At 40.5% G+C, this 24932-nt stretch overlaps 1 protein-coding gene across 1 annotated transcript in view; it reads left to right on the forward strand.

Annotated features, from left to right (window-relative positions):
- The window catches only part of SIPA1L1 (signal induced proliferation associated 1 like 1), an 831778-nt gene that overhangs the window by 570416 nt on the left and 236430 nt on the right, over positions 1-24932 (forward strand). The gene's annotated exons all lie outside the window — the stretch shown is intronic.

The raw sequence follows: 24932 nt of genomic DNA on the forward strand, positions 1-24932 counted from the left end.
TGCATTAAGGTATGTTTCAGTCATCTTTTTCTAGTCAAGACATGCTAATGCTAGAAGACTGACAGGAATCCCCATGTGGGAAGGGTAAGCCATGTTCTGAGACTCAGTATAGAATTAAGGCTTATTTAACAGGGCTCAATAGGCTGGTTGACACTGTTGCAGGGCAATCGATTATTTTATTTCATAAAATACTAATTGTAGACACTTTTAAACACTTTTAGTGTGTTTATTACAGGGTTTTTTCCACATGGCATAATTTTAGTCACCTAATTGGGATTTTGAAGGCTTCACAACTCCGGAGTGGAGTGGGAAGGGCCTAATTTCGTGCCTCAGCTGCGCAGTTACTATTGACAGGCTGTTCATGCTGCTTCACATGGAGGGTCCAGAGACTGTTTGAGGACTTCAAAGAAGCGTGTTTTCCCCAGAACTAATCCCTAAGGGCAGGTAGGGCCACAGCAGGTTGCTGTGGCAAGGTGCTGTAGTTTAACCGGTTGTGGGCTTTAGGCTGCTCCGGTTTGGGCATTAAGGGGTTAATCAGGCTGAATCTTGTTGTGCAATCATATTGAAGCATTAGGCACATACTGTGAAAATTTCAAAAGATTTGGTACATTTTTCACTGTTTTGTAAAATTGTGTGCGCTTTTTATTTCTTAAACACGCAGTACCGTTTATTCAAATTGTGATTTTTATTTGATTAAAGTGTTTTCCAAGCCTGCTTGTGTATAATACTAATCTGTTAAACATGTCTGACACTAAGGAAAAGCCTTGCTCTATGTGTTCAGAAGCCATGGTGGAACCCCTCTCAAAATGTGTCCCAAGTGCACTAATGTGTCTATACACTTTAAAGATCATATTGTGTCACTTAAAAATATAGCCCTAGATGATTCTCTGACAGAAGGTAATGAGGATAGTCCGCCTTCCTCTCCCCATGTGTCATCACCAGTTACGCCCGCTCAAGCGATACCTAGTACCTCTAGTGCTTTGGCACCTATTACATTGCAACAACTAGCGACAGTCATGGATAATTCCCTTGCGGCCTTTCTATCCAAACTGCCAGTTTTTCCTAAAAAGCGCAATAGCTCTGTTTTAAGAACAGATGAGGAGCAGTCGGAAGCTTTAGGAGGTTTATCTGATGTACCCTCACAACACTCTGAAGTGGGAGCGAGGGAGGTGATGTCTGAGGGAGAAATTTCTGACTCAGGAAAGGTTTCTCAGCGGGGAGAATCATATTCACTAGCGTTTAAATTTAAGTTGGAACACCTCCGCTTATTGCTTAGGGAGGTTTTATCCACTCTGGATGATTGTGACCCTATGGTGGTCCCAGAGAAATTGTGTAAGATGGACAAATATCTAGAGGTCCCTGTATACACTGATGCGTTTCCGATCCCTAAGAGGGTGGCGGATATTGTTGCTAGGGAGTGGGAGAGACCAGGTGTCCCTTTTTGTTCCCCCCCCCACTATCTTTAAGAAAATGTTCCCCATAACTGATCCCAGGCGGGACGCGTGGCAGACGGTCCCTAAGGTAGAGGGGGCAGTTTCGACACTGGCCAAGACAGTTGTGCTTTTAAAGATCCTATGGATAAAAAGTTAGAAGGTTTACTAAAGAAAATATTTGTTCAACAAGGTTTCCTTCTCCAACCTATTGCCTGCATTATTCCTGTAACCACTGCAGCGGCTTTTTGGTTTGAGGCGCTGGAGGAGTCGCTCCAGAGGGAGACCTCATATGACGAAGTCATGGATAGAATTAATGCTCTAAAACTGGCTAATTCTTTTATCACAGATGCCGCTTTGCAATTAGCTAAATTAGCGGCAAAAAATTCTGGTTTCGCCATTATGGCGCGCAGAGCGCTTTGGCTCAAGTCATGGTCGGCCGACGTGTCGTCCAAATCAAAATTGCTAAATATCCCCTTTAAGGGAAAGACCCTTTTCGGGCCCGAGTTGAAAGAGATTATTTCGGCTATCACCGGGGGAAAGGGCCATGCTCTCCCGCAAGATAGGCCTTTCAAGGCTAAAAACAAGGCTAATTTTCGTTCCTTTTGCAACTTCAGGAGCGGTCCTGCTTCAACCTCTGCAGCTGCAAAGCAAGAGGGTAACGCTTCACAGCCCAAGGCAACCTGGAAGCCTTTGCAGGGCTGGAACAAGGGTAAACAGGCCAAGAAGCCTGCAGCTGCTACTAAGACAGCATGAAGGGGTAGCCCCCGATCCGGGACCGGGTCTGGTAGGGGGCAGACTCTCTCTCTTCGCTCAGGCTTGGGCAAGAGATGTTCACGATCCCTGGGCATTAGAGATAGTTGCTCAGGGATATCTTCTAGAATTCAAGGACTCCCCTCCAAGGGGAAGGTTCCACATTTCTCGTCTGTCTACAGACCAGACAAAGAAAGAGGCGTTCTTACGCTGTGTAGAAGATCTACTCAAGATGGGAGTGATATATCCAGTTCCAATTACAAAGGACTGGGCTTTTACTCAAACCTGTTTGTGGTTCCCAAAAAGGAAGGAACTTTCAGGCCAATCCTGGATCTAAAAATTCTAAGCAAATTCCTCAGTTCCATCATTCAAGATGGAGACCATTCGAACAATCTTACCTATGATCCAGGAAGGTCAATATATGACTACCGTGGATCTAAAGGATGCGTACCTACATATTCCTATCCACAAAGATCATCATCAGTTCCTAAGGTTCGCTTTTCTGGACAAGCATTACCAGTTCGTGGCCCTTCCTTTCGTTTGGCCACTGCTCCCAGAATTTTCACAAAGGTGCTAGGGTCCCTTCTGGCGGTACTAAGACCGCGGGGCATTGCAGTAGCACCTTATCTGGACGACATCTTAATACAGGCGTCGTCTTTTCCCAGGGCCAAGGCTCACACAGAGATTGTACTGGCCTTTCTAAGGTCTCACGGGTGAACATCGAAAAAAGTTCTCTGTCCCCGCTCACAAGGGTTCCCTTCCTGGGAACACTAATAGACTCGGTAGAAATGAAAATATTTCTGACGGAGGTCAGAAAGTTAAAGCTTTTAACTACTTGCCGAGTTCTTCATTCCATTCCTCGACCTTCTGTAGCTCAGTGCATGGAGGTAATCGGATTAATGGTAGCGGCAATGGACGTTGTCCCTTTTGCTCGAATACATCTCAGACCACTGCAATTGTGCATGCTCAAACAGTGGAATGGAGATTATGCAGATTTGTCTCCTCAAATACAACTGGACCAGGAAACCAGAGATTTCCTTCTCTGGTGGTTGTCTCAGGATCACCTGTCTCAGGGAATATGCTTCCGCAGACCGGAGTGGATAATTGTAACGACCAACGCCAGTCTGTTAGGCTGGGGTGCGGTCTGGGACTCCCTGAAAGCTCAGGGCTTATGGTCTCGGGAAGAGTCTCTTCTCCTGAATAAACATTTTGGAACTGAGAGCGATATTCAACACGCTTCAGGCATGGCCTCAACTAGCGGCGGCCAAATTCATCAGATTTCAGTCGGACAACATTACGACTGTAGCGTACATCAATCATCAGGGGGGAACAAAGAGTTCCCTAGCGATGAAGGAAGTATCCAGAATAATCAGGTGGGCGGAGGATCACTCCTGCCATCTATCAGCAATTCACATCCCAGGAGTAGACAACTGGGAGGCGGATTTTCTAAGTCGTCAGACTTTTCACCCAGGGGAGTCGGAACTCCACCCGGAGGTTTTTGCTCAGCTGACCCAGCTATGGGGCATTCCAGAGTTGGATCTGATGGCGTCCCGTCAGAACACCAAACTTCCTCTCTACGGATCCAGGTCCAGGGACCCCAAGGCGGCATTGATAGATGCTCTAGTGGCGCCTTGGTCCTTCAATCTGGCTTATGTCTTTCCATCGTTTCCTCTTCTCCCTCGTCTGGTAGCCAGAATCAAACAGGAGAAGGCTTCAGTAATTCTGATAGCGCCTGCGTGGCCACGCAGGACTTGGTATGCAGACCTAGTGGACATGTCATCTGTTCCACCGTGGACACTGCCAACGAGGCAGGATCTTCTAATACAGAGTCCATTCAAGCATCCAAATCTAGTTTCTCTGCGGCTGACTGCTTGGAGATTGAACGCTTAATTCTATCTAAGCGTGGTTTCTCTGAATCAGTTATAGATACTCTGATCCAGGCTAGAAAGCCTGTCACCAGGAAAATTTACCATAATATATGGCGGAAATATCTTTGTTGGTGTGAATCCAAGGGTTACTAGTGGAGTAAGATTAGGATTCCCAGGATATTGTCTTTTCTCCAAGAAGGATTGGAGAAAGGTTTGTCAGCTAGTTCCTTAAAGGGACAGATATCTGCTCTGTCTATCCTTTTACACAAGCGTCTGGCAGAGGTACCAGATGTTCAAGCGTTTGCTCAGGCTTTAGTCAGAATCAAGCCTGTCTATAAACCTGTGGCTCCGCCATGGAGTCTAAATTTAGTTCTTTCAGTTCTTCAAGGGGTTCCGTTTGAACCTTTACATTCCATAGATATTAAGTTATTATCTTGGAAGGTTTTGTTTTTGGTAGCTATATCTTCTGCTCGAAGAGTTTCAGAATTGTCTGCTTTGCAGTGTAATTCACCCTATCTGGTGTTCCATGCAGATAAGGTGGTTTTGCGTACCAAACCTGGTTTTCTTCCTAAAGTTGTTTCTAATAAGAATATTAACCAGGAAATCATTGTTCCCTCTCTGTGTCCTAATCCATCTTCAAAGAAGGAACGACTGTTACACAATCTTGATGTGGTTCTTGCTTTAAAATTCTATTTGCAAGCAACTAAAGATTTCAGACAAACATCATCCTTGTTTGTTGTCTATTCTGGTAAGAGGAGAGGTCAGAAAGTGACTGCTACCTCTCTTTCCTTCTGGCTGAAAAGCATCATCCGATTGGCTTATGAGACTGCTGGACAGCAGCCTCCTGAACGAATTGCCGCTCATTCTACCAGAGCAGTGGCTTCCACATGGGCTTTCAAGAATGAGGCTTCTGTTCAACAGATTTGTAAGGCAGCGGCTTGGTCTTCACTGCATACTTTTGCCAAATTTTACAAATTCGATACTTTTGCTTCTTTGGAGGCTATTTTTGGGAGAAAGGTTCTGCAAGCAGTGGTGCCTTCCGTTTAGGTTACCTGTCTTGTTCCCTCCCTTCATCCGTGTCCTAAAGCTTTGGTATTGGTATCCCACAAGTAAGGATGAATCCGTGGACTGGATACACCTTGCAAGAGAAAACAGAATTTATGCTTACCTGATAAATTACTTTCTCTTGCGGTGTATCCAGTCCACGGCCCGCCCTGGCAATTAAGTCAGGTTAAATTTTTTTGTTTAGACTACAGTCACCACTGCACCCTATGGTTTCTCCTTTTCTCCTAACCTTCGGTCGAATGACTGGGGGGTGGAGCTATATGGACAGCTCTGCTGTGTGCTCTCTTTGGCACTTCCTGTAGGGAATGAGAATATCCCACAAGTAAGGATGAATCCGTGGACTGGATACACCGCAAGAGAAACTAATTTATCAGGTAAGCATAAATTCTGTTTTTCATAGGTTCTCTGTTATCGGTCGTAGAGATTCATCTCCTACCTCCCTTTTCAGATCGACGATATACTCTCATATACCATTACCTCTACTGATAACTGTTTCAGTACTGGTTTGGCTATCTGCTATTTGTGGATGGATGTCTTTTGGTAAGTATAGAAGAGTTTCTGAGCTATCTGCTCTTTCTTGTGAATCTCCTTTTCTGATTTTTCATCAGGATAAGGTGGTTTTGCGGACTTCATTTGAATTTTTACCTAAGGTTGTGAATTCTAACATTAGTAGAGAAATTGTTGTCCCTTCCTTGTGTCCTAATCCTAAGAATCCTTTGGAAAGATCCTTACATTATTTGGATGTGGTGAGAGCTTTGAAATATTATGTTGAAGCTACTAAAGATTTCAGGAAGACTTCTAGTCTGTTATATTTTCTGGTCCTAGGAAAGGTCAGAAGGCCTCTGCTATTTCCTTGGCTTCTTGGTTAGTTTTTGATTCATCAAGCTTATTTGGAGTCGGGTCAAACCCCGCCTCAGATAATTACAGCTCACTCTACTAGATCAGTCTCCACTTCGTGGGCTTTTAAGAATGAAGCTTCAGTTGATCAGATTTGCAAAGCAGCGACTTGGTCCTCTTTGCATACATTTACTAAATTCTACCGTTTTGATGTATTTGATTCTTCTGAAGCAGTTTTTGGTAGAAAAGTTCTTCAGGCAGCTGTTTCAGTTTGATTCTTCTGCTGATGTTTTAAGTTTTTCTTTTCTTCATGAGAATAACTTATATTTTGGGTTGTGGATTATTTTTCCAGTGTTTGGCTGTTGTTTATTTTTATCCCTCCCTCTCTAGTGACTCTTGCGTGGAGTTCCACATCTTGGGTATTGATATCCCATACGTCACTAGCTCATGGACTCTTGCCAATTACATGAAAGAAAACATAATTTATATAAGAACTTACCTGATGAATTCATTTCTTTCATATTGGCAAGAGTCCATGAGGCCCACCCTTTTTATGGTGGATTTTTTTGTATAAAGCACAATTATTTCCAAATTCCTTTGTTGATGCTTTTTACTCCTTTCTTTATCACCCCACTACTTGGCTATTCGTTAAAACTGAATTGTGGGTGTGGTGAGGGGTGTATTTATAGGCATTTTGAGGTTTGGGAAACTTTGCCCCTCCTGGTAGGATTGTATATCCCATACGTCACTAGCTCATGGACTCTTGCCAATATGAAAGAAATTAATTTATCAGGTAAGTTCTTAAATAAATTATGTTATTTTAGTTCTTTTGACAGACTTGCATTTCTCTTGTAAGGTGTATCCAGTCCACGGATCATCCATTACTTGTGGGATATTCTCATTCCCAACAGGAAGTTGCAAGAGGACACCCACAGCAGAGCTGTAATATAGCTCCTCCCCTAACTGTCATAGCCAGTCATTCTCTTGCAACTCTCAACAAGCTAGGACGTTGTAGGAGAGAGTGGTTAAATATAGCTAGTTTATTTTCTTCAATCAAAAGTTTGTTATTTTTAAATAGTACCGGAGTTGTGCTATTTTATCTCAGGCAGTAAATAGAAGAAGAATCTGCCTGAGGTTTCTATGATCTTAGCAGGTTGTAACTAAGATCCATTGCTATTCTCACATATGTCTGAGGGGATTACACAGATGAGGTAACTTCAGCGAGAGAATGGCGTGCAGTTTATTCTGCTATCAGGTATGTGCAGTTATAATTTTTTCTAGAGATGGAAAACACTAGAAAATGCTGCTGATACCGGATTAATGTAAGTTAAGCCTGAATACAGTGATTTAATAACGACTGGTATCATGCTTACTCCCAGGGGTAATACCCTTATGATATTTACAATATAAAACGTTTGCTGGCATGTTTAATCGTTTTTATATATGCTTTGGTGATAAAACTTTATTGGGGCCTAGTTTTTTCCACATGGTTGGCTTAAATTTTGACTAGAAACAATTTCCACTGTTGTAGTATAAAAGTTACAGTTGGTGCAGTTAAAATTACAAACTGTGACATCCAGCTTCCCTCAAAGGCCCTCTTAATGCTATAGGACATCTCTAAAGGGCCCAAAGGCTTTCCAAAGTCGTTTATTGGGGAAGGTAGGGCCACAGCTTGCTGTGGCAGTTGGTTGTGACTGTTAAAAAACGTCTATTTCGTTTTTTTGATCCGTTTTTTGAACTAAGGGGTTAATCATCCATTTTCAAGTGGGTGCAATGCTCTGTTAGCCTATTATACACACTGTAAAAATTTCGTTTGATTTACTGCATTTTTTCACTGTTTTTCAAATTCTGACAAAATTTGTTTCTCTTAAAGGCACAGTACCGTTTTTTATATTTGCTTGTTAACTTGATTTAAAGTGTTTTCCAAGCTTGCTAGTCTCATTGCTATTCTGTATAAACATGTCTGACATAGAAGAAACTCCTTGTTTATTATGTTTAAAAGCCATGGTGGAACCCCACCTTAGAATGTGTACCAAATGTACTGATTTCATTTTATGCAATAAAGATCATTTTCTGTCTTTAAAAAATGTATCACCAGAGGAATCTGACGAGGGGGAAGTTATGCCGACTAACTTTCCCCACGTGTCAGACCCTTTGACTCCCGCTTAAAGGGACAGTCTACACCAGAATTTTTATTGTTTTAAAAGATAGATAATCCCTTTATTACCCATTTCCCAGCTTTGCATAACCAACACAGTTATAATAATATACTTTTAACCTCTGTGATTATCTTGTATCTAAGCCTCTGCAAACTGCCCCTTTTTTCAGTTCTTTTGACAGACTTGCAGTCTAGCCAATCAGTGCCTGTTCCCAGATAACTTCTCGTGCATGAGCACAGTGTTATCTATATGAAATACGTGAACTAACACCCTCTAGTGGTGAAAAACTGTTAAAATGCAATCTGAAAGAGGTGGGCTACAAGGTCTAAGAAATTAGCATATGAACCTCCTAGGTTAAGCTTTCAACTAAGAATACCAAGAGAACAAAGCAAAACTGGTGATAAAAGTAAATTGGAAAATTGTTTAAAATTACATGCTCTATCTGAATCATGAACGTTTATTTTGGCCTAGACTGTCCCTTTAAGGGACTCACGCTCAAATGGCGCCAAGTACATCTAGGGCGCCCATAGCGTTTACTTTACAAGACATGGCGGCAGTCATGGATAATACACTGTCAGCGGTATTAGTCAGACTACCTGAACTTAGAGGTAAGCGAGATAGCTCTGGGGTGAGACAAAATTCAGAGCATACTGACGCTTTAAGAACCATGTCTGATACTGCCTCACAATATGCAGAAGCTGAGGAAAGAGAGCTTCAGTCAGTGGGTGATGTTAATGACTCAGGAAAGATACCTGATTCTAATATTTCTACATTTAAATTTAAGCTTGAACACCTCCGCGTGTTACTTAGGGAGGTTTTAGCTGCTCTGAATGACTGTGATACCATTGCAGTGCCAGAGAAATTGTGTAGACTGGATAAATACTTTGCAGTGCCGGTGTGTACTGATGTTTTTCCAAATTCCTAAAAGGTTTACAGAAATTATTAATAAGGAATGGGATAGACCAGGTGTGCCGTTCTCTTCCCCTCCTATTTTTAGAAAAATGTTTCCAATAGACGCCACCACATGGGACTTATGGCAGACAGTCCCTAAGGTGGAGGGAGCAGTTTCTACTCTAGTAAAGCGTACTACTATCCCTGTCGAGGACAGTTGTGCTTTTTTTTTTTTTTAGATCCAATGGATAAAAAATTAGAGGTTACCTTAAGAAAATATTTATTCAACAAGGTTTTATCCTACAGCCCCTTGCATGCATTGCCCCTGTCACTGCTGCTGCGGCGTACTGGTTTGAGTCTCTGGAAGAGGCTTTACAGGTAGAGACTCCATTGGATGACATACTTGGCAAACTTAGAGCACTTAAGCTAGCCAATTCTTTTATGCTGATGCCATTTCTTTCATGTAATTAGCAAGAGTCCATGAGCTAGTGACGTATGAGATATACATTCCTACCAGGAGGGGCAAAGTTTCCCAAACCTCAAAATGCCTATAAATACACCCCTCACCACACCCACAATTCAGTTTTACAAACTTTGCCTCCTATGGAGGTGGTGAAGTAAGTTTGTGCTAGATTCTACGTTGATATGCGCTCCGCAGCAAGTTGGAGCCCGGTTTTCCTCTCAGCGTGCAGTGAATGTCAGAGGGATGTGAGGAGAGTATTGCCTATTTGAATGCAGTGATCTCCTTCTACGGGGTCTATTTCATAGGTTCTCTGTTATCGGTCGTAGAGATTCATCTCTTACCTCCCTTTTCAGATCGACGATATACTCTTATTTATATACCATTACCTCTGCTGATTCTCGTTTCAGTACTGGTTTGACTTTCTACAAACATGTAGATGAGTGTCCTGGGGTAAGTAAATCTTATTTTCTGTGACACTCTAAGCTATGGTTGGGTACTTTGTTTATAAAGTTCTAAATATATGTATTCAAACATTTATTTCCCTTGACTCAGAATGTTCAACATTCCTTATTTTCAGACAGTCAGTTTCATATTTGGGATAATGCATTTGAATCAAACATTTTTTCTTACCTTAAAAATTTGACTCTTTTTTCCCTGTGGGCTGTTAGGCTCGCGGGGGCTGAAAATGCTTCATTTTATTGCGTCATTCTTGGCGCAGACTTTTTTTGGCGCAAAAAATCTTTTCAGTTTCCGGCGTCATACGTGTCGCCGGAAGTTGCGTCATTTTTTGACGTTCTTTTGCGCCAAAAATGTCGGCGTTCCGGATGTGGCGTCATTTTTGGCGCCAAAAGCATTTAGGCGCCAAATAATGTGGGCGTCTTATTTGGCGCTAAAAAATATGGGCGTCGCTTTTGTCTCCACATTAAAGTCTCATTTTTCATTGCTTCTGGTTGCTAGAAGCTTGTTCTATGGCATTTTTTCCCATTCCTGAAACTGTCATTTAAGGATTTTGATCAATTTTGCTTTATATGTTGTTTTTTCTCTTACATATTGCAAGATGTCTCATGTTGCATCTGAGTCAGAAGATACTTCAGGAAAATCGCTGTCTAGTGCTGGAACTACCAAAGCTAAGTGTATCTGCTGTAAACTTTTGGTAGCTATTCCTCCGGCTGTTGTTTGTATTAATTGTCATGACAAACTTGTTAATGCAGATAATATTTCCTTTAGTAATGTACCATTGCCTGTTGCAGTTCCTTCAACATCTAAGGTGCAGAATGTTCCTGATAACATAAGAGATTTTGTTTCTGAATCCATCAAGAAGGCTATGTCTGTTATTTCTCCTTCTAGAAAACATAAAAAATCTCTTAAAACTTCTCTCCCTACAGATGAATTTTTAAATGAACATCATCATTCTGATTCTGATGACTCTTCTGGTTCAGAGGATTCTGTCTCAGAGATTGATGCTGATAAATCTTCATATTTATTTAAAATGGAATTTATTCGTTCTTTACTTAAAGAAGTACTAATTGCTTTAGAAATAGAGGATTCTGGTCCTCTTGATACTAATTCTAAACGTTTAGATAAGGTATTTAAATCTCCTGTGGTTATTCCAGAAGTTTTTCCTGTTCCTAATGCTATTTCTGAAGTAATTTCTAAAGAATGGGATAAATTGGGTAATTCATTTACTCCTTCTAAACGTTTTAAGCAATTATATCCTGTGCCGTCTGACAGATTAGAATTTTGGGACAAAATCCCTAGAGTTGATGGGGCTATTTCTACCCTTGCTAAACGTACTACTATTCCTACGTCAGATGGTACTTCGTTTAAGGATCCTTTAGATAGGAAAATTGAATCCTTTCTAAGAAAAGCTTATCTGTGTTCAGGTAATCTTCTTAGACCTGCTATATCATTGGCTGATGTTGCTGCAGCTTCAACTTTTTGGTTGGAAACTTTAGCGCAACAAGTAACGGATCATGATTCTCATAATATTATTATTCTTCTTCAGCATGCTAATAATTTTATCTGTGATGCCATTTTTGATATTATCAGAGTTGATGTCAGGTTTATGTCTCTAGCTATTTTAGCTAGAAGAGCTTTATGGCTTAAGACTTGGAATGCTGATATGGCTTCTAAGTCAACTCTACTTTCCATTTCTTTCCAGGGTAACACATTATTTGGTTCTCAGTTGGATTCTATTATCTCAACTGTTACTGGTGGGAAAGGAACTTTTTTACCACAGGATAAAAAATCTAAGGGTAAAAACAGGGCTAATAATCGTTTTCGTTCCTTTCATTTCAACAAAGAACAAAAGCCTGATCCTTCATCCTCAGGAGCAGTTTCAGTTTGGAAACCATCTCCAGTCTGGAATAAATCCAAGCCTTCTAGAAAGGCAAAGCCTGCTTCTAAGTCCACATGAAGGTGCGGCCCTCATTCCAGCTCAGCTGGTAGGGGGCAGGTTACGTTTTTTCAAAGAAATTTGGATCAATTCTGTTCACAATCTTTGGATTCAGAACATTGTTTCAGAAGGGTACAGAATTGGTTTCAAGATGAGACCTCCTGCAAAGAGATTTTTTCTTTCCCGTGTCCCAGTAAATCCAGTGAAAGCTCAAGCATTTCTGAATTGTGTTTCAGATCTAGAGTTGGCTGGAGTAATTATGCCAGTTCCAGTTTCGGAACAGGGGATGGGGTTTTATTCAAATCTCTTCATTGTACCAAAGAAGGAGAATTCCTTCAGACCAGTTCTGGATCTAAAAATATTGAATCGTTATGTAAGGATACCAACGTTCAAAATGGTAACTGTAAGGACTATCTTGCCATTTGTTCAGCAAGGGCATTATATGTCCACAATAGATTTACAGGATGCATATCTGCATATTCCGATTCATCCAGATCATTATCAGTTCCTGAGATTCTCTTTTCTGGACAAGCATTACCAGTTTGTGGCTCTGCCGTTTGGCCTAGCTACAGCTCCAAGAATTTTTACAAAGGTTCTCGGTGCCCTTCTGTCTGTAATCAGAGAACAGGGTATTGTGGTATTTCCTTATTTGGACGATATCTTGGTACTTGCTCAGTCTTTACATTTAGCAGAATCTCATACGAATCGACTTGTGTTGTTTCTTCAAGATCATGGTTGGAGGATCAATTTACCAAAAAGTTCATTGATTCCTCAGACAAGGGTAACCTTTCTGGGTTTCCAGATAGATTCAGTGTCCATGACTCTGTCTTTAACAGACAAGAGACGTCTAAAATTGATTTCAGCTTGTCGAAATCTTCAGTCACAATCATTCCCTTCGGTAGCCTTATGCATGGAAATTCTAGGTCTTATGACTGCTGCATCGGACGCGATCCCCTTTGCTCGTTTTCACATGCGACCTCTTCAGCTCTGTATGCTGAATCAATGGTGCAAGGATTACACAAAGATATCTCAATTAATATCTTTAAAACCGATTATACGACACTCTCTAACGTGGTGGACAGATCACCATCGTTTAATTCAGGGGGCTTCTTTTGTGCTTCCGACCTGGACTGTAATTTCAACAGATGCAAGTCTCACAGGTTGGGGAGCAGTGTGGGGATCTCTGATAGCACAAGGAGTTTGGGAATCTCAGGAGGTGAGATTACCGATCAATATTTTGGAACTCCGTGCAATTTTCAGAGCTCTTCAGTTTTGGCCTCTTCTGAAGAGAGAATCGTTCATTTGTTTTCAGACAGACAATGTCACAACTGTGGCATACATCAATCATCAAGGAGGGACTCACAGTCCTCTGGCTATGAAAGAAGTATCTCGAATTCTGGTTTGGGCGGAATCCAGCTCCTGTCTAATCTCTGCGGTTCATATCCCAGGTATAGACAATTGGGAAGCGGATTATCTCAGTCGCCAAACGTTGCATCCGGGCGAATGGTCTCTTCACCCAGAGGTATTTCTTCAGATTGTTCAAATGTGGGAACTTCCAGAAATAGATCTGATGGCGTCTCATCTAAACAAGAAACTTCCCAGGTATCTGTCCAGATCCCGGGATCCTCAGGCGGAGGCAGTGGATGCATTATCACTTCCTTGGAAGTATCATCCTGCCTATATCTTTCCGCCTCTAGTTCTTCTTCCAAGAGTAATCTCCAAGATTCTGAAGGAATGCTCGTTTGTTCTGCTGGTAGCTCCGGCATGGCCTCACAGGTTTTGGTATGCGGATCTTTTTCCGGATGGCCTCTTGCCAACCGTGGACTCTTCCGTTAAGACCAGACCTTCTGTCGCAAGGTCCTTTTTTCCATCAGGATCTGAAATCCTTAAATTTAAAGGTATGGAGATTGAACGCTTGATTCTTGGTCAAAGAGGTTTCTCTGACTCTGTGATTAATACTATGTTACAGGCGCGTAAATCTGTATCTAGAGAGATATATTATAGAGTCTGGAAGACCTATATTTCTTGGTGTCTTTCTCATAATTTTTCTTGGCATTCTTTTAGAATACCGAGAATTTTACAGTTTCTTCAGGATGGTTTAGATAAGGGTTTATCCGCAAGTTCCTTGAAAGGTCAAATCTCTGCTCTTTCTGTTCTTTTTCACAGAAAGTTTGCTATTCTTCCTGATATTCATTGTTTTGTACAAGCTTTGGTTCGTATAAAACCTGTCATTAAGTCAATTTCTCCTCCTTGGAGTTTGAATTTGGTTCTGGGGGCTCTTCAAGCTCCTCTGTTTGAACCTATGCATTCATTGGACATTAAATTACTTTCTTGGAAAGTTTTGTTCCTTTTGGCAATCTCTTCTGCTAGAAGAGTTTCTGAATTATCTGCTCTTTCTTGTGAGTCTCCTTTTCTGATTTTTCATCAGGATAAGGCGGTGTTGCGAACTTCTTTTGAATTTTTACCTAAAGTTGTGAATTCCAACAACATTAGTAGAGAAATTGTGGTTCCTTCATTATGTCCTAATCCTAAGAATTCTAAGGAGAAATCGTTGCATTCTTTGGATGTTGTTAGAGCTTTGAAATATTATGTTGAAGCTACTAAGTCTTTCCGAAAGACTTCTAGTTTATTTGTTATCTTTTCCGGTTCTAGAAAAGGCCAGAAAGCTTCTGCCATTTCTTTGGCATCTTGGTTGAAATCTTTAATTCATCTTGCCTATGTTGAGTCGGGTAAAACTCCGCCTCAGAGGATCACAGCTCATTCTACTAGGTCAGTTTCTACTTCCTGGGCGTTTAGGAATGAAGCTTCGATTGATCAGATTTGCAAAGCAGCAACTTGGTCCTCTTTGCATACTTTTACTAAATTCTACCATTTTGATGTATTTTCTTCTTCTGAAGCAGTTTTTGGTAGAAAAGTATTTCAGGCAGCGGTTTCAGTTTGAATCTTCTGCTTATGTTTTTCATTAAACTTTATTTTGGGTGTGGATTATTTTCAGCAGGAATTGGCTGTCTTTATTTTATCCCTCCCTCTCTAGTGACTCTTGTGTGGAAAGATCCACATCTTGGGTAGTCATTATCCCATACGTCACTAGCTCATGGACTCTTGCTAATTACATGAAAGAAAACATAATTTATGTAAGAACTTACCTGATAAATTCATTTCTTTCATATTAGCAAGAGTCCATGGGGCCCGCCCTTTTTTTGTGGTGGTTATGATTTTTGTATAAAGCACAATTATTCCAATTCCTTATTTTATATGCTTTTGCACTTTTTTATCACCCCACTTCTTGGCTATTCGTTAAACTGAATTGTGGGTGTGGTGAGGGGTGTATTTATAGGCATTTTGAGGTTTGGGAAACTTTGCCCCTCCTGGTAGGAATGTATATCCCATACGTCACTAGCTCATGGACTCTTGCTAATATGAAAGAAATGAATTTATCAGGTAAGTTCTTACATAAATTATGTTTTTTCATTTGACTAAACTAACGGCTAAGAATTCTGGTTTTGCTATACAGGCGCGCAGAGCGCTATGGCTTAGATCATGGTCAGCTGACGTGACTTCAAAATCTAAGCTACTTAACATTCCCTTCAAGGGGCAGACCCTATTCGGGCCTGGTTGAAGGAGATTATTGCTGATATCACTGGAGGAAAAGGTCATGCCCTTCCTCAGGACAGGTCCAAATCTAGGGCCAAACAGTCTAATTTTCGTGCCTTTCAAAACTTCAAGGCAGGTGCGGCATCAACTTCCTCTAATAATAAACAAGAGGGAACTTTTGCTCAATCCAAGACGGTCTGGAGACCAAACCTGACATGGAAAAAAGGTAAGCAGGTAAAAAAGCCTGCTGCTGCCTCTAAGACAGCATGAAGGAACGGCCCCCTATCCGGGAACGGATCTAGTAGGGGGCAGACTTTCACTCTTTGCCCAGGCGTGGGCAAGAGATGTTCAGGATCCCTGGGTGTTGGAAATTATATCCCAGGGATATCTTCTGGACTTCAAAGCTTCCCCCCCAAAAGGGAGATTTCACCTTTCACAATTATCTGCACACCAGATAAAGAGAGAGGCATTCTTACACTGTGTACGAGTCCTCCTAGTTATGGGAGTGATCCATCCAGTTCCAAAGGAGGAACAGGGACAGGGTTTTTACTCAAATCTGTTTGTGGTTCCCAAAAAAGAGGGAACCTTCAGACCAATTTTGGATCTAAAGATCTTAAATAAATTCCTCAAAGTTCCGTCGTTCAAGATGGAAACTATTCGTACCATCCTACCACTGATCCAGGAGGGTCAATATATGACTACAGTGTATCTAAAGGATGCTTATCTTCACATTCCGATACACAAAGATCATCCTCGGTTTCTCAGGTTTGCCTTTTAAGACAGGCATTACCAGTTGTAGCTCTTCCCTTTGGATTAGCTACAGCCCCAAGAATCTTTACAAAGGTTCTAGGGTCACTTATGGCGGTCCTACGGCCGCGGGGCATAGCAGTAGCCCCTTATTTAGACAACATCCTGATACAGGCGTCAAACTTCCAAATTGCCAAGTCTCATACGGACGTAGTACTGGCATTTCTGTGGTCGCATGGGTGGAAAGTTAACGAGGAAAAGAGTTCTCTATCCCCACTCACAAGAGTTTCCTTTCTAGGGACTCTGATAGATTCTGTAGAAATGAAAATTCACCTGACGGAGTCCAGGTTGTCAAAGCTTCTAAATTCCTGCCGGGTTCTTCATTCCATTCCGCGCCCTTCGGTGGTTCAGTGTATGGAAGTAATCGGCTTAATGGTAGCGGCAATGGACATAGTGCCGTTTGCACGCTTACATCTCAGACCGCTGCAACTATGCATGCTCAGTCAGTGGAGCGGGGATTACACAGATTTGTCCCCTCAACTGAATCTGGACCAAGAGACCAGGGATTCTCTTCCATGGTGGATATCTCGGGTCCATCTGTCCAAAGGTATGACCTTTCGCAGGCCAGATTGGACAGTTGTTAAGACAGATGCCAGCCTTCTAGGTTGGGGTGCAGTCTGGAACTCCCTGAAGGCTCAGGGATCGTGGACTCAGGAGGAGTCTCTCCTTCCATTAAATATTCTGGAACTAAGAGCGATATTCAAGGCTCTTCAGGCTTGGCCTCAGTTAGCAACTCTGAGGTACATCAGATTTCAGTCGGACAACATCACGACTGTAGCTTACATCAACCATCAAGGGGGAACGAGAAGTTCCCTAGAGATGTTAGAAGTTTCAAAAATAGTTCGCTGGGCAGAGATTCACTCTTGTCACCTATCAGCTATCCATATCCCAGGTGTAGAGCACTGGGAGGCGGATTTTCTAAGTCGTCAGACTTTTCATCCGGGAGAGTGGGAACTCCATCCGGAGGCATTTGCACAACTGATTCATCGTTGGGGCAAACCAGAACTGGATCTCATGGCGTCTCGCCAGAACGCCAAGCTTCCGTGTTACGGATCCAGGTCCAGGGATCCCAAGGCGACACTGATAGATGCTCTAGCAGCGCCCTGGTCTTTCAACCTGGCTTATGTGTTTCCACCCTTTCCTCTGCTCCCTCGACTGATTGCCAAGATCAAGCAGGAGAGAGCATCGGTGATTCTGATAGAACCTGCGTGGCCACGCAGGACCTGGTATGCAGATCTAGTGGACATGTCATCCTTTCCACCATGGTCTCTGCCTCTGAAACAGGACCTTCTACTTCAGGGTCCTTTCAACCATCCAAATATAATTTCTCTGAGGCTGACTGCTTTATTTTATCAAAGCGTGGCTTCTCAGAGTCAGTTATTGATACCTTAAGCCAGGCACGAAAGCCTGTCACCAGGAAAATTTACCATAAGGTATGGCGTAGATATCTTTATTGGTGTGAATCCAAGGGTTACTCATGGAGTAAGGTCAGGATTGCTAGGATATTATCTTTTCTCCTAGAAGGTTTGGAAAAAGGATTGTCAGCTAGTTAAGCGTCTGGCAGATGTTCCAGACGTTCAGGCATTTTGTCAGGCTTTAGTTAGAATCAAGCCTGTGTTTAAACCTGTTGCTCCACCATGGAGCTTAAACTTGGTTCTTAAGGTTCTTCAAGGAGTTCCGTTTGAACCTCTTCATTCCATAGATATCAAGCTTTTATCTTGGAAAGTTCTTTTTTTTGGTAGCTATTTCCTCGTCTCGTAGAGTCTCTGAGCTATCTGCCTTACAATGTGATTCTCCTTATCTGATTTTTCATACGGATAAGGTAGTCCTGCGTACCAAACCTGGGTTCTTACCTAAGGTGGTATCTAACAAGAATATCAATCAAGAGATTGTTGTTCCATCCTTGTGTTACACAATTTGGACGTGGTCCGTGCTTTAAAGTTTTACTTACAAGTTACTAAAGATTTTCGTCAAACATCTGCTTTGTTTGTTGTCTACTCTGGACAAAGGAGAGGTCAAAAGGCTTCGGCAACCTCTTTTTCTTTTTGACTAAGAAGCTTAATCCGCTTAGCCTATGAGACTGCTGGACAGCAACCTCCTGAAAGGATTACAGCTCATTCCACTAGAGCTGTGGCTTCCACTTGGGCCTTTAAAAATGAGGCTTCTTTTGATCAGATTTGCAAGGCGACGACTTGGTCTTCGCTTCATATTTTTTCAAAATTTTACAAATTTGATACTTTTGCTTCTTTGGAGGCTATATTTGGGAGAGAGGTTTTACGGGCAGTGGTTCCTTCCATTTAAGTTCCTGCCTTGTCCCTCCCTTCATCCGTGTACTTTAGCTTTGGTATTGGTATCCCACAAGTAATGGATGATCCGTGGACTGGATACACCTTACAAGAGAAAACACAATTTATGCTTACCTGATAAATTTATTTCTCTTGTGGTGTATCCAGTCCACGGCCCACCCTGTCATTTTAAGGCAGGTAATTTTTAAATTTAAACTACAGTCACCACTGCACCCTATGGTTCCTCCTTTCTCGGCTTGTTTTCGGTCGAATGACTGGCTATGACAGTTAGGGGAGGAGCTATATTACAGCTCTGCTTGCAACTTCCTGTTGGGAATTAGAATATCCCACAAGTAATGGATGATCCGTGGACTGGATACACCACAAGAGAAATAAATTTATCAGGTAAGCATAAATTGTGTTTTTAGCCAATCAGTTCCCTCTCATAGGTAACGTGCTCACGCCCATGGAGTTACTTATGTCACACATGAATGAATGCCCTCTATCTGTAAAAAAAAATTGTCAAATGCACTGAGATAAAAGACGGCCTTCAAGGGCTTAGAAATTAGCATATGAGTCTACATAGGTTTAGCTTTCAACTAAGAATACTAAGAAAACAAAGCAAATTTGATTTATAACAGTATATTGGAAATTTGTTTAAAATTGCATGCCCTATCTGAATCACAATTTTTACTAGACTTTCCCTTTAAAGGATCAGTAAATACAGTAGATTTGCTTAATAAACAAATGATAAAAAGACAATTTAATGGCACTTAGTCTGAACTTCTGACACATTTTAAATTTGTCTTTTTCCACTCCCACTGTATCATGTGATAGCCATCAGCCAATCGCAAATGCATATACGTATATTCTGTGAATTCTTGCACATGCTCAGTAGGAAATGGTGTTCAAAAAGTGTAAATATAAAAAGACTAATTTGGAAAGTTGTTTAAAATCGCATGCTCTGATTCATGAAAGTTTTAAATTTTGTCTTGATTGTCCCTTTAATGTAATTTCTGTTCTTCTTATTAATAATTATTGTAAAATACCAACATATTCCACAGTGCTATACAAGGGGATATAATAACTAAAGATAAGACAGGCAGACTTTAGCAGAATTACAAGGCACTGCTCCCTAGAAAGCTTGCATTATAAGCAGCATTCATTCTCTATGTAGTTATTGCAAAGGGCTTGACAAATTTTATTTTCAATATAGCTCAAAAATATAGGGACTAGGAAAAAATCCCTAATCAAGATGTTCATGTGTGTGTTTAAAAATAAATACATATTTCATTAAGGTAGTCCAGACTCTCTATTCTTCCACAGCAAGGGTCTGAGCGGAGTAGACTTTTGCTTGGGACCAGGCAGGGCTGCCTCCTATCTCCCCTACTGTTCGCTCTGGCAATTCGGACTTCTACCCTACCCGCCATCTTCGACCTCCTGGATCACTTTGGATCCATCTCATTTTACAAACTCAATCTAAGTAAGATAGTAGCCTTCCCTAAAAACTTACCCCAATCCATATTATTACCACTTAAAAAAGACTTATAATTGTAAATGGTCCCTCAAAGGACTTATGCACTTAGGAGTATTTTTATCCCATGATTGACAGAAATTCTAAAAGCTTATTGACTGGGCTCCAACAAGACCTAAACTCCAGGAGGTATGACGAGATCTTATGGATGGGCAGAATTTCTGCAATCAAAATGATGCAACTCCCTAAAATTACTTATTTTTTCAGGTGTTTACCCATGAGACTTCCGACCAACCTCCTAAACAAATTCCAAGCGGTCATCAATAGGTATATTTGGAACGTTAAGCCCCCGAGAATAGCAGCATCCCTGTTACAACGCCCCCTTTTATCAGGTGGATTCAACCTCCCAAACATTCACTCATATTACGAAGCGGCAATGATCATGCAAATCTCATCGTGGGCAGTATCCAAGACCCCTCCAAGATGGCTTGAGATCGAACAGGCATCTCTCCCTAGACATATGACACTGGCTGACTTACTTTGGATGCCCTCCCATAGCTCCGCTTTTATCCCCCTCCACAACAGGATTGTTAGTCAGTGCAGAGACCAATGGCTACATCTCCGCCATCACGCCCAAATTTCCCCCCAATCTGTCACCTATTCATTCCCTTTGAAGTCTACTCTATAGCCTCCCAACCACGACTCATAATGTGAGGTCCAGACTAACAGGGTTTAAATGTTGATCTCTTCATTGAAGAAAAACGTATTACTCATCACAGGTTTGTGGAAAAGACCTCCACTCCAGTTAAATTCCATTTTGACTTATTGAGGCTCCGCTCACTAATGAAATCCTGTGGATTTCTCAACTCCCCCCTGAGACCCCTAATAATGTGGGAAACCAGAATCCAAACTGAAACACAACTTTTGTCCCCTTTCTCCCATCACTATCTATTATTATTATTATTATGGTTATTATTATCGGTTATTTGTAGAGCACCAACAGATTCCGCAGCGCTATTAACAAAGGCGGAGTACAACAAAACAATTATAGGGATCAAATGGGTAGAGGGCCCTGCCAAGAGTTGCACTTTGTAGTCAGCTCTTGAGAAGGTGATCAACAAACAGCATCCTAAATTCCTAAAACCTGACCAAATCCAAACACATCCTGGCCTGGGAAAAAGACTGGACACTAACACTCCTAGAAAAAGCCTGGATCACAGCGATAACCCACACCAAACAATCCATTCACTGCATGACCCTCTGAGCTTTTCTACAAATTGCTCACTAGATGGCACTATGTGCCTTTCAAACTGAACAAGATGTTCCCCACTTGCTCCTACTTTTGCTGGCGAGGGTGCTCGCAGATAGGAGATTCGCAACATGTCTGGTGATCATGCCCCACCATAAAACCTTTTTGGTCCAAGATACTTACCTTATGCCAGCTGTTTGGCCTGACCAAGAGTCTGCCCCCCGAAACTGCTCCCCTCCATCTTAAACTACACAAACAGACCCTCCTCAAACACTGCTTGCTAATCACAGTACTGATGGCGGCGAAACTCTCAATAGCTAAGAATTGGAAAAACCTAACCCCCCAAACTAGCAGAGCCTGATTAACCTAATCACATATTTCAAATCAATGGAAAGCTATGTATATAGCTCTAAACATCAACACGACCTACATTTTCTAATCTGAGAACCCTGGGATGCCATTGGTGAGACTAGACTTCTGTCCCTCTTTTAACTCTTAGACCCTACTGATTCAGAACAGGTGACCCCATGTCCTCGTGACTGTCCAGCCCAGCATCCTGCTCCGTCCCCTTTTTTTTTTTCTTTCTTTCTTCTTCCCTCCCTCCTTCCCCTCTCACCCACCCAGTCTACCATTTGAAGATAAAGTCCTTCCGTTTTTTTCTCTCTACTACATATACCCCTTTCTTTAGTATGCCCACACTCTTACCTCACATATCCAGAGTCCTTTCCCGGACCCTACTTTGTTTTAATTAAAAGTTTAATTTGTTTGTTGGTTATAAAAAAAAACGTATTTCAGAAATGATCAGTATTTGAGAACGCTATGAGTTTACAAAGCACTGTTAAAATTATTCATGTTCACAATTCTCCAAACCTTGAAAAATTTCCTGAAAATTGAAGGAAAAGACATTATAAACATAAACAGAAATAAGAGCTGGTCTATCTTGGCCAAGCCGACACATCAGACTCAATATTTGGACTTTGTTTTATTACCCTTTGGGGTTCTCTTTTGACACACGGACAAGATGAACCATAACTGTGGTTCAGACCTTACTGAACCTAATTACTTTCATCTGATTAACCTTGTCTCATGGTTTTTTTGTTTTGTTTATTCGAAACACCCTGTACTGTGTTGTTGTTTTGTTCTTTTGTTTTGCTTAAATAAAGCTTTTTTAAAAAAAAAAAAAAAAAATATATATATATATATATATATATATATATATATATATATATATATATATATATATATATATATACACATATTGACATATAAAGTACACCTAGATAGTGGCAGAGTTTAAAGGAAAGAAAAAATGCATTCTTTCAGATGATTGCATGTTATCTACAACTTGTGCATATGCTTCAAAGAATATTTTATTTAGCTATAATCCCATAGAAGAGCACTCTCACTTCCAGATCAATATGCCAGCGTGCTAGTGACAATGAATAAAAGTAACAAGAACTTGCACTCACTGGTCTTTCCTTCAAAAAACACACATTTATTGTAACGTTTCGGAGATAGAGTATCCCCTTCCTCAGACCTCAGGCTTTTTTTTTTAAATAAAAATATGTATACATATTGACATATAAAGTACACCTGGATAGTGGCAGATTTTAAAGGAAAGAAAAAATGCATTCTTTCAGATGATTGCATGTCATCTACAACTTGTGCATATGCTTCAAAGAATATTTTATATATATATATATATATATATATATATATATATACACAGTGTGTGTGTGTATATATATATATATATATATATATATATACACAGTGTGTGTGTATATATATATATATATATATATATATATATATATATACAGTGTGTATATATATATATATATATATATATACATATATGAAATATTATTTATTTGTAGTGCTACATACAAGTTTAATATGCAAACTTAGCATTTGTAAGAAGCAAATGGGTTCAGTCAAGTCATTATCAAGCAAGTGACCGACATCATTTAAAATATATAAATATATTGTTTTCACAGGAAAATCCCCTATAAACTGTTTTAAAGTCTCTTGATATTTATTGCAACTAAGCTGTTGTGCAATGTGACACCTTAAATAGATTATTCAGTGCGGGCAAACAACGCTCTCAAAAAATATAATCAAATATACAGTGAAAGGATATATTGCAATTAAGGACTCAATCTCCTTATAACATTTGCATTAAAAACTAATTCAGAGCAAACCTGAGTAATTACATTTATCTGGGAAGCTACTTCAGTACACTGGTAGGCTTTTGCAGGGACTGTTTCAAAAGCACATGCTCTCCGAGTAATCTAAGTAACTGAGACAGTAGACAGACTAGTATTCATATTGCTACTGCAGCACTGTAGTTAAAAGCAGTGCAGTAGTCCATGCCTACACAGATTTTGTCAGCTCTTTTAAAGGGACAGTCTACACCAGAATTGTTATGGTTTTAAAAGATAGATAATCCCTTTATTACCCATTCCCCAGTTTTGCATAACCAACACAGTTATATTAATATACTTTTAACCTCTGTGATTTTCTTGTTTCTAAGCCTCTGCAAACTGCCCCTTTATTTCAGTTATTTTGACAGACTTGCAGTTTAGCCAATCAGTGCCTGCTCCCAGATAACTTCACGTGCACGAGCACGGTGTTAGCTATATGAAATACGTGAACTAACACCCTTTAGTGGTGAAAAACTGTTAAAATGCATTCTGAAAAGAGGTGGCCTTCAAGGTCTAAGAAATTAGCATATGAACCTCGTAGGTTAAGCTTTCAACTAAGAATACCAAGAGAACAAAGCAAAATTGGTGATAAAAGTAAATTGGAAAATTGTTTAAAATTACATGCTCTATCTGAATCATGAAAGTTTATTTTGGCCTAGACTGTCCCTTTAAGCTGAAAAATAAGCATAAGACACCTCAGTAGGCAGTAGAATTTGCAACAATGTATTTCATTGGTATAAAGATTGTTGCAAATACTTCTGCCAGATGTCTAAAGACAAGTGCACACTCCTGAGCTCATCTAGGATCATTTTTTGTAACAAAGAATACCAGGAGAACTAAGCAAAATTGATTATAGAAGTAAGGTATATAACCAATAATGTGCTTATAACAACTAACAGATAAGTGTAGTAGAGTGTACTGAATACTGTTAGGTTGTTAGTGTGTTTTACTTAAAACATGTATACATAGATAACAAAATGACAGATTTCTTAGATAAGAAACAGATACAAACACAAGTAAGCTATATGTTTATACAGCTAGAAGAAGGGGCATTGCCATAAACCAAAACTGTATTTGGACAAGTTTAAGAATGAGTTAATAAAGCTGAGTATATCTGCTAATTGAAAAGTTTCTTTCAATCTCTAAGTAGAAGATATCTCAAGTAAAAAATAGTATAACATTGTTTTTATTTTAAAACAATGTTTTCACATTCGAAATATCAGATATTTTTACATATCGGCAAATTGTTAGTGTCTCTACGGGTAGCAACTATAGTTGCAAAAGAAATGGGATAAAACGTTTTGAGAATAATGTGTACCCAACGGAATTATCTAAAAAATTGCTACGGTCGTTATAGAGTAAGTTGATGTGACAGCTATTGACCGTTATGTAAGCCCTGTAGTGTTATCAACGAAACCGTGTAAATAAATGAAGAGAATATGTGCAGGGGTGGCT

Source organism: Bombina bombina, chromosome 1 (assembly GCF_027579735.1).
Source record: "Bombina bombina isolate aBomBom1 chromosome 1, aBomBom1.pri, whole genome shotgun sequence".
In the NCBI taxonomy this organism is placed as follows: domain Eukaryota; kingdom Metazoa; phylum Chordata; class Amphibia; order Anura; family Bombinatoridae; genus Bombina; species Bombina bombina.